The sequence below is a fragment of the Marmota marmota genome, unplaced genomic scaffold (assembly GCF_001458135.2).
Source record: "Marmota marmota marmota unplaced genomic scaffold, marMar, whole genome shotgun sequence".
Taxonomy (NCBI): Eukaryota; Metazoa; Chordata; class Mammalia; order Rodentia; family Sciuridae; genus Marmota; species Marmota marmota.
The window spans coordinates 25,302,017-25,312,956 of NW_025999900.1; positions in this window are offsets into that span (position 1 = coordinate 25,302,017).

A 10,940-nucleotide genomic window follows, 5' to 3' on the forward strand; every position below is an offset into this window, starting at 1 on the left:
AAATCCTCATGCAACATGTTATTTTGATGCATTCAGTTTTTGAAATAATCGTGTATTTAAATTACTCATTGCTAAAGGTGTTCTGAGGTGGAATGAATGATTTATAGCCATTGGAATTATTTAAGTCAAGGCTTTTTGATCCCTTGGGAGGAATTAAAACATCTGATGAGAGGTTGTACTAGTGATCTTTACTTACTTATTAAGTTTTGAATTTGGGGTCTTATTTTGTTGCCCTGGCTGGCCTGAACTCTGGTCTCTAGCAAGCCTCCTCTCTTAGTCTCCTAGGTAGCTGGGTCCGTAGGTATGTGCCACCACACCTAGCTCTAGTGATCTTCAAATTTCTTTTAATCCTTAAAATTTTGTAATTCTACAACTTTTCCAAGGGTATAAGGTTAGTAAGGTTTCTCTCTACTACTCCATAAGATTGATAGGATCTTAAAGGAATCTAATGACAAAGGGAACCAAAGGGGGATTTCCAGAAGCTTATGGTTTTATGTACACCTTTAAAGAAAAGCCCAGTGTGCTCAGCATTGTGCTCTATCCTGGCCCTTTAGAATCTGTTTGCCAGTAGTAAACATGCACTTCCACTGAAATTTTTACATGAAAGACATTGATTTTGTGAACTTTTCCCAATGCAACTTTTGGTCTCTTCCATATAATAGACTCTCTAAGTTTATATTTGTACCTTTACTCCTTATTAAGTATTCTTTATTGTTGTACATTGTTAAATATTTACATATATATAACAATACATGAAACTGCTGTAAACTATTTCATATTTACATATGTATAACTGTATAAGCTCTATTTTTAATGTTATTGCTTAGGTAGGTTTCAGTTAAAGGCCAACTTTGAATACTATCACCAACAGGAATTGATATCAACTCCATTGTGATGTCTATATAGATTTTTATTGTGGATGTACTTAATTCTTGACACTTGAGCATAAATGATGTAAATCTCGTATATGTTTTAATTTATAATATGAGAGCTATCTGTGTTCTGACAGCTTCTGCATTTTCCTAGATGAAATGCCATTGGCCTTTGTAGCCTGTAGGCCACAAATTTTGTGGTGGAGGAAGCAAGTAGGACTGATCCTGGTGTATTCTAGAGTTTAGTGCCAGGCATTCCATATACTTTTTGTCAAACTGAATTGACTGTAATCAACTTCATGTAAAAACTAAACAAAAATGTATGAGAGACTATGGATTTAGTGTGTATTGAGAAGGTAAATGATTTGAGCCTCTTCTAGGAATTAGACACTAAACTGGCATATTGTTGTATGCTTTATCTCATTAATTCCCACAACTGCTCTTTAAGAGTTTTTAAATTTGCTTTTGTTTTATTTTTACAGAAGAGGGGGGATCTATGGTTCAGAAAGATCAACTAGCTTGATCAATCAGTAAATGGTAGGCCTGAGATTTGTTCTGAATTTATGCTAGCTGGAAAATCCAGGCTCTCCTGACCAGGAGAAAAACTGTCTCTTGAAAGTTTAGGATGAAAGGTGTGTTGTGTCGACCTAAAAGATCTTTTGAAGCACATAGAGTGTAAGAACAGAGTTTAGTTCAGTCAAAATGAGGATGGCCGCCTGGAAGGAAGACACAAATTCTAGTTATCCAGAATAAGCACTCCTGAAATGGCACCTGAGGGGTCTGAGTTTTCATACAGGAAAACAACAACAAGGAGGTTACAGCAAACCAGGTGTTACAATTGCATTGGTCAATAATAATAGCTCAGGCTGTTGATTGGTTGTCAGTCCCTTCTGTTTTATACATGTTAGGAAAGAATTGTGATAAGCAGGAAAAAGATTTGGCTAGGATTATTATTATCATCTTTACCCCAATCAGAGAATCTTCAGAAATCAGCTGTGCTGGATGATAATGTGGTAACAGATCTCCTGGAACAAAAGGGAAGGTGAAGTGGAACACTCAGTACTAATATGCACATGTGCAACTCTGTCACAACTCTATTGCAACTCTGTTGCAACTCTATAGTACAGGATACCCAATCAGAATGTATGTCACCATATAGGGAAGACAAAAGGGCTAAAATGTAAAGGAGAAATTAACAGAGGATATATAAGGCAATGCTTTGCTGTGCTTGAGGATTAGTCTTTGGAGATGAATCCACTGGGTCAGTGCTGGCACTAATAAATGCTGCTTTCTGGCTGAAAGCCTTGGTATCCTTTCTCTCTGTGTGAGAATCCTTCAAAGTTTCCTGGGGGCTTGTGTCTGGGATTTGGAGACAGTAACTTCACTTCCTTTGTTACCAGGGTGCAATCCCTGGGATGTGGGTAGAAGTGACTTCTCCTGGTGCTAGTGGACCAATTGATCTATAGGTACAAGCTCTCCTGGCATGCCAGAGCAAGGACCCTAGGAACACAAAGGAACACTGTGGGTTCCAGGAACCAGAGTGGGGAGCACTACCTGTCAGACAGGTAGAGACCAGGTTCAAGAGGTAGATCTGCCCCTAAGTGGCAGAAAGGGAGCCTGATCACTCCCAGAGTTGCTGCGTAGTCTCAATTACACTAGACAAAACTGCAACTCTACAGTACTGTGTGGAGGGCTGGAGATGTTGTGTGAGTGAGTAAGATGGACACGGGATAGTTCTGACCCGAGGAAGGGCTGCAGTGAGTGTGAAGTCCTGATCCATGGGTCCATGGCAATCCTTACACTGCTTAGGGTGGCCCTCCTCAGAGGGGCCCTAATGCTGGGATTTATACTGTTCCGCCAAGGCTAAGAGGTGCCTGAAATAACTCCACAAGGAGAGCAACTGGAGATGGATGCTCACCCCATTCTCCTGTCCCTTCTCGTATGTGTTATTATCATCTTTTGGGGGGAGAAAATGGGTGGCAAACAGAGTAAACTTACCCCCCCCCCAGAGTGTATGATAAAAATTTTTTAAAAAAGAAGAGAGAGATATTCCAGAGACTATGGAGTTGACTCCTGGAAAACTCTGGACCTTCTATGAAATAGGTTGGTCTTCATTGAGAGTAGGTTGGCCCACCAAAGGGTCACTAGATAGAATATGAGAATTGTTGAGGGCCACAGCCGAGTTGGGATGACGCATGGCATTTNTTTGATATGTCAAGATCATTGTAATGTTGTGAGAACAAAAAAAAAAAAAAAAAAAAAAACTAGTTAGCAAAGTGTTTAGGATCATCATAAGAGACCCAGATTATCCTGACCAATTCATCCTGACTGCTGGCAAGACATGGTCCTCCCTTGGCCACTTGTCTGGAAGAGAACTATACAATTATCATGGCCCAGGTGATGGCTCCCTCAAAATGCTGACTGAACCCTAAGAAGCCCATTCTCTCTGGGGAGCCAGAGGAGCTCCCCCAACCTTACGCACCACTGTATTCTTGGCTGTCACCTGTACTCCCTGTACCTGCTGCAGCTGATCACATCCCTAAGGCCATTCCTCCCAGAAGGCCATCTGAAATGCCCCTGGCAGTAGCCACCCTGGGTCCACCAGTCTTAACCCTGCATACTCTAGTCAAGAAGCATCAAGAAGACCCTACTGGCAGCCCCCCTCCCAGTAGAGGCTGAGGTGCCCTACAGATGCCACTGAGAGAAACCTTGGGGCCCATCTACTATGATTAAGACAATCGGGTGCAAGGGGACAACACACTTTCATTTATCAGCCTTTTACTGCCACTGACCTCCTGAACTGGAAAAACCATACCCCCTCCTTCTCTGAGAAACCTCAGGCTATGATTGATTGAATGCAATCCATCATTCAGACCCACAAGTCCACTTGGACTGATTGCCACCAGCTGTTTCTGACTGTTTAACACTGAAGAATACCACTGAATTACCCAGGCCACGTTAAAGTGGTTGGAGGAACATTCCCTGGCAGGAACTGTGAATGCCCAGGCTTACACCCAGAACAAATTCCCTGAAGAAGAACCCCAATGGGACCCTAACATTGAATAGGGATTTCAGAGGCTTGAGCATTATCAAGAGGCAGGCAGCATGAAGGAAGGAAGAAGGCCATCAACATGAGCAAGCTGGGGACCTGAAGTGAGCCCAAGTCAATTCTATGAGAAGCTATGTGAAGCATTTCGTCTTTACATTCCTTTGACCTAGAATCAGCTAATGGTTAACTCAGCCTTTGTGAGTCAGGCGCTGGGAGACATAGGGTATAGGCTACTGAAGTTAGAGGGCTTCACTGGAATGAATGCCAGCCGACTACTGGAAATTGCCATGAAAGTATTCGTCAACCAAGACCAAGAGGCCTGGTGTGAGGCAAACTGGAAAATGAAATAGAAGGTAGATCTGCTTGCTGCAGCCCTAGTGGAACAGTCAGGGCAATCCCTGAGAAGTATCCTGTCAGGCTGATGCTAAGGCCAGAGAAGGAGGTGACAAGAAGGATCACCTTCCAAGAGATGATATTAGGAAGAAATCAGTAGGCTCATTCATATCAAGAAGGTCACTGGAAGAAAAGTGCCTTCAACATTTCAGAGGATTATCACCCAGTCTCTAGATGAAGGGGGAGAGGCTGATTGATTCAAGGATGGTACCAACCAATGTGACAGCCATCTGTGTTGGATTGCTGCCATGGGAAACTATGAGAAAGACTAGGATAGACCAGGCTCCATTTTGTTAGGGCCTCAGGAGACTATGGTCTGAATGATCCTGGGAGACTGACCCATGCATTTCACTATCAATACTGGGGTAGAACATTCTGTGGTGACTTAACCCGTGGGCTCCCTCTTACAGAAACAAGACATTATTGTGGGAGCCACAGGCAGCCAATCTCATTGCCCTTCTTAGGGCCTCGATGGATGCAATTAGGTGGCCATGAAGTTATTCACAAATTCCTATACCTTTCTGACTTCCTGTGCCTTTAATGGATCAGGACCTATTGGGAAAACTGCAGGCCCAGATAACTTTCAACTCTCATGGCCAAGCTGCTGTGACCCTAGGAAAACCAGAAGTGGAAATTCTGACTCTCACTGTCCCCCAAGGAGAAGGGTGGTACCTCTAAAGTCTCTTAGAAAGGCCACCACAGCGAACTGAGCTTCCTTTTCAGGTGCCTTGGGTGTGGGCTAAAGACAATCCTCCTGAACTGGTGGTAGAACTAAAAGCCAGGGGCTGAGCCTGTCCACCAAAAATAACATTTCTTTCCTTGCAAGGCACAAATTGGGATCCAGAAGCATGTGGAGACCCTTCTAATGTCATTGAGAGTAGGTTGGCCCACCAAAGGGTCACTAGATAGAATATGAGAATTGTTGAGGGCCACAGCCGAGTTGGGATGACGCATGGCATTTTTGCCAGAAGTAGTGGTTGAGAGGTGACGCCAGCAAGCCATTAAGATGATGACTTTTGAGTTCTCGCGGAGTTCCCGTTGAGTTCCGGTTGAGCTCTTGCAGGGATTCCTGAAGAGTTTGCGTTGGTTGGTGAAGTTTCGGTGGTGGGAGTTCCCGTTGGTGTGTGGTGTGTTCCTGGAGGAGCCGCGTGGGTGGCGTTTGGGAGAGTTCCCGGGGAGTGTGCTGGTGGAGTTTGGAAATAAAGTTTGTTCCTGCTTGAGTGGCTCGTGATTTGTGCCCAGCCAGACTGCGGCAGAGAATAGAGTTTAGCAAAGTGTTTAGGGTCATCATATGTGGAATCCTCCGACCCTGCCAGTTGTCCTGGGACACACCTCTCCTGCCAATTCAGAAGCCAGGAAAAGATGATTATTGGCTGGTTCAGGACTTATAAGCAGAAAACCAGGCCACTGTAACTCTACACCCAGTTGTCCCTAACCTCTATACTCTCCTAGGTCTCATCCCCCTTGAAGCTGCCTTCTTTACATGTCTGGATCCAAAGATGCCTTTTTCTGTATCTGCCTGGCTCCTCAGAAGTCAGCCAATCTTCCAGTGGGAAAATTCTGAAACTGGAGACAAAGGCCTTCTGACATGGACTAGACTGCCTCAAGGATCTAAAAATTCTCCAACCATTTTCAGCACCACATTAGCCTCTGATTTAAAAGCTTTCCTTGTAGACCAGCATAGCTGTATAGTGCTCCAGTATGTGGATGACCTACTGCTGGCCAGGCAGACACAGGAGGATTATATGGAAGGAACACAGCAACTTCTCACCCTTCTGTGGGAAGTTGGCTACAAGGTTTCAAAGAAAAAGACTCAAATTTGTCAAGAAAAAGACAAATACCTCAGTTTTCACCTATCATGAGGATAGTGTCAACTCACCCTGGGGAGGAAACAGACCATCTGCTCAATCCTGTTTCTGTCAACCCAACACCAGGTTTGAGAGTTCCTCAGAGCCACAGGTTTCTGTAGAATCTGGATACCCATCTTCTCTATCTTGGCAAAACCTCTTTATGAGTCTACAAAGGGGGAAGAATAAGAACCTTTGTTGTGGAAATGAGCCCAATAAAAGGCCTTTGAGGAGATTAAGTGGGCCCTCACCAATGAGCCCAGCTTGGGACTCCCAGACATGTACAAACCTTTCTTCTTGCACATAGAAGAGCATACTGGCACTGCAATGGGGTTCCTGACCCAAATGCTGGGGTCATGCATCATCCAGTGGCATATCTCTTTAAATATCTTGACTCTGTCACCCGGGGATGGCCATCCTTCCTGTGAGGACTTGGAGCCACAGTCTTAGTGTCAGAGGCTAACAAACTGACTATGGGACAATAATTAATAGTCTGAGTGCTACACTCAATATTGACATTAATGAAGCATAAGGGGAAATATTGACTGACTATTACCCAGATGGTGAAATATCAGGAAATGGTGTGCAAAAACATATGCATTTGGGCTGGGGATGTGGCTCAAGCGGTAGCGCGCTTGCCTGGCCTGCGTACAGCCCCAGTTTGATCCTCAGCACCATATACAAACAAAGATGTTATGTCTGCCGAAAACTAAAAAATAAATAAAATTCTTTCTCTCTCTCTTAAAAAAAAATATGCATCCACCTGGAAATTGTATGAAACTTAAATCCCATCACCCTACTGCCTGTCAGGCCAGGTCAACCAGATCATGACTGCATAGAAGTCAAAGATGAAGTATTTTTCAGCCAACTGGACTTAACAGACCAGTCTCTCAAGGATTCTTATCCTGAGTATTTCACCCATAAAAATTTTGTGAAAGAAGGAGAACACCTCACTGGGGACTCTTCAGTGACCCTAGATTCCACAATTGAGGTGAAACCTCTGCAAAAAGGAACCTCAGCACAAAAATCAGAATTTATTGTACTGACCCAAGCCCTTCAGATGGCAGCAGAGATACAGGCCAATATATACACAGACTCTAAATATGCCTTCACCATCCTCAATGTACATGGAGATTTGTTTAAAGAAAAGGGCCTAATCAACTCAGGAGGAAAAGACACAAAGTATGGCAAAGAAATCCTTGAACTTTTAGATGCTGTATGATCTACTAAAAAAGGTGGAAGTTATGCATTGTCAGGGACATCAAAGGGGGAATGCCACTGTCACTCAGGGAAACCATAAAGCAGACAGAGAGACAAAACTCTCAGCCTCGATAAAGCAGATAGACAAAACTCTCAGCCTCAAAGGGGACAACAGAACCAATGGCTCTGACTGCTGCCCTTTCCCCTAGTCCACAGGTAGAAACAATGGAACCCTAATTACTCACAACATGAGAATACCTGGTTTCAAACTGAAAATAGAAGCCGCCTTCCAGGTGAATGATGGAGAATTGAAGACAATCGAATAGCAATTCCTGAGGTTCCAAGCCTTTGTCAAGCAGTTCTACCACGAAACCCACATTGACCAGATGGCTCTTGAGGTCATATCGAGCAGACATTTCTATATTCCTTGGCTCTCCAGTATAGCCTGAGTGGTGTGCAAACAGTGTAAAACAAGTGCTTGAAATAACCTGTGTCAGGGACCTAAGGTCTCCCCTGAGGTGCAAAGTGTTGGTGGGGCCCCATTTGAAAATATAGTTATGAACTTCATTGAGCTCCTCCCGGGTCCAGGGCTATAAATATTTGCTAGTCTTTGTGTGTACTTTCTCAGGCTAGGTAGAGGCCTTTCCTACTGGCACAGACAAGACACCACGAAGTGGCCTGATTTCTCCCAAAGGAAATCATTCCTCGGTTTGGAATTCCAGTCACCATAGGATCAAATGATGGGCCAGAGTTTGTGGCTAAGGTGGTGCAATTTATGGCAAAGGAATTGAAGATCACCTGGAAATTACACACCACATACCCTCCCCAGACCTCCAGAAAGGTGGAACAAATGAACTGAACTCTAAAATGACAACTAAGCAAACTGGGACAGGAAACCTATCTACACCGGAGCCAGGAGTTGCCAATTGCTTTGTTGAGAATTAGGTCTGGTCCTACTAGACAGACAAAGTTCTCCCCTTATGCTATTCTTTATGGACATCCTCCTCCCATTATAAGGGGTTAACAAGGAGATCTAAAAGAATTGGGCAACATCATTCTGAGGCAGCAGATGCAGCTCTTGGATCAACTCTGACCACTATATACCACTGGGTTAGGGAACCTGTGAGTCTGACCACAGATGTCCACCCTTTTAAGCCAAGAGATGCTTTATGGGTAAAAGAATGAAATATCCAACCCCTAAAGCCTCTTTGGAGGGTTCTGTTCACTGTCATTTTATCCAGCCCTACTGCAGTGAAGGTGGCTGAGGTGGTACCCTGGATTCATCACAACAGAGAAAAACCAGCTTCTCATGATTGGAAGTGCATTCCCTGACCATCTGAAACAAGCTGTACCCTAAGATATTCCCAAGGACAATAGCCCTGCTATAGTCACCCTGGCAGCTAATCTACGCATAGGGGAAGCTTGAGGAATTGGGCATCTGCTGGGATAAATGGACTGTTCTTATTTCCAATATTGGCCTCTTTCCTGTAATGCGTTGGCACTGCTACCGCTTACCTATCTCTGCTGCGTGGTCTTAGGTTTAAGTTTTGCAGTAGGATTAGCTAAGACTGCTCTGGCCAACTGGCACTGGGTTTAAAAGCTTCTATTAGCAGTCTTTTACCTCCTTTTGATAGGATGTGTCTGATTTGGCTCTCTTTTTATCGACTTAAGTCTCTTATCCTGTGACCCATGCCTTCAGTGACCCAATCAGGCAAAGGCATTGCCATTACCCTACTTTATCATACCCATTTATCTTGTCAAGAAACAATTTTAGGGGTCTATAAACAGACTACCTATTCTATCTGCCAGCAAGAGAACAAATACACATTTCGACCCATAGTACTCCCCAACTGAGGAATGGTTAGAGGCCCACAGAGGCAAAAATATGGGTCAAATAATTACCCAAATCCAAACGATTGACCCCAAGCAGCCAATGTCAGTCCTCTTTGACATGTGGACATGTGTGAAGCTGTAGATAAGTAATGGTCCTAGTGGTTTACAGACACTTGTGGAGAGCTATCCCCAGAATGGGAATACAGACGTAATGATAAATACATGTGAGCAACCCTCAACTCAACCCAGATTCACCAATCACAATGGTTACTACCCCTCCTGGAGCTGTGTACCATGGGCCACCTGGCAAGGGAAAGATAAAAGGGCACTCCTCCAAAAGGGTGTTGCCGCATCCAGCTGTAGGTTAGGGGCCTGTACTCCCATTAATTTTACTATCTTTAACCCAGAAGATTCTAGATTGAAAAATGGTCACAAAATTGGCATATATGAATGGGCAGACTCCTGGACTCCAATACACATCAAAAGGGTCACAACTCCCCTTGAGTTTTCCTCCCACCAAGTTTTTCACTCCTTTCAAAAAGAGAAGAAGACCGAATTCCCCCTCTCTACCACAACCAGAAACCTATTCCTAACCTTGGCAGAAACTATAGTTCAATCTCTGAATGCCCCTTCTTGCTATGTGTGTGGAGAAACTAAAATGGGAGATCATGGCCATGGCAGGCTAAAGAGCTAGACCCTCATGAGCCCTATAGTCAAACAACATCTCCCCATTCAACTACTGGTGTTTAGTTTCTCAAAATCTCAATTATTGGAAAACATTGTCTTGTTCAAGAGAAAAAAAAACTTTTAACATCTCAGTCAGTACTTTAATATGTATGGGCCAAAATTCTATAATATAACTACCCAGGAAAACCAGTGGTAGGGATCACCAAATCACACAGAACCAAATCCCCAGTCCCTGTCAAATTTCTCTAATCTCAAACAGGCCTGGGACAATGCAGTCACAGAAATCGAATGGCCAGCCCCAGGTGGACTATAGTGGATATGTGGAAGGGCCACATATGCTAAACTACCCCGATTCTGGTTCAGATCTTATGTACTGGGGACAATTCACCCCTCCTTTTCCCTCCTTCCATTAGCCAGAGAGGAACAATTGGAAGTCCTCATAAATGAAGACTGAGGGGTCCAAAGGGAACTGTGAGCCCTGGCAATTGGTAACTGGAAAGATGATGAATGACCTACTGAACAGATAACCCACTTTATGTCCCTGCCACCTGGGCAGAACAAGTCCTATGAGTACTATACTCCCATCTACTTGTTAAACTGTATTATCAGGCTATAGGCTGTTGTTCAAACTATAACTAGTGAAACTGCAAGAGACCTCAATTTACTGGCCAAAGCACTAAAATGCACAGTGCTATCTATCAAAACCATTTAGTCTTAGACTACTTGCTTGCTTCTGAAAGTGGGGTATATGGGAAATTTAACCTGAGCAACTGTTGCTTACAAATTAATGATGAAAGCAAGGTCATAGAAAAAATCACAGATAATATGAGAAAAATCGACCACATCCTGGTTCAGACCTGAAAAAGTTGGACCCCAGAGAATTATTGGGAAGATGGTTTTCAACTTTTGGGGGATTCAAAAATCTCATAATAGTTGTGGTTTTAATTCTGGGGGCCTGCCTACTTCTACCCTACCTGCTACTCCCGATTATAAGGTCTGTCTTTAGTCTCGTGGAGACTATGGTTGAAAGGAAAATGGCAACACATGCTATGATGTTAT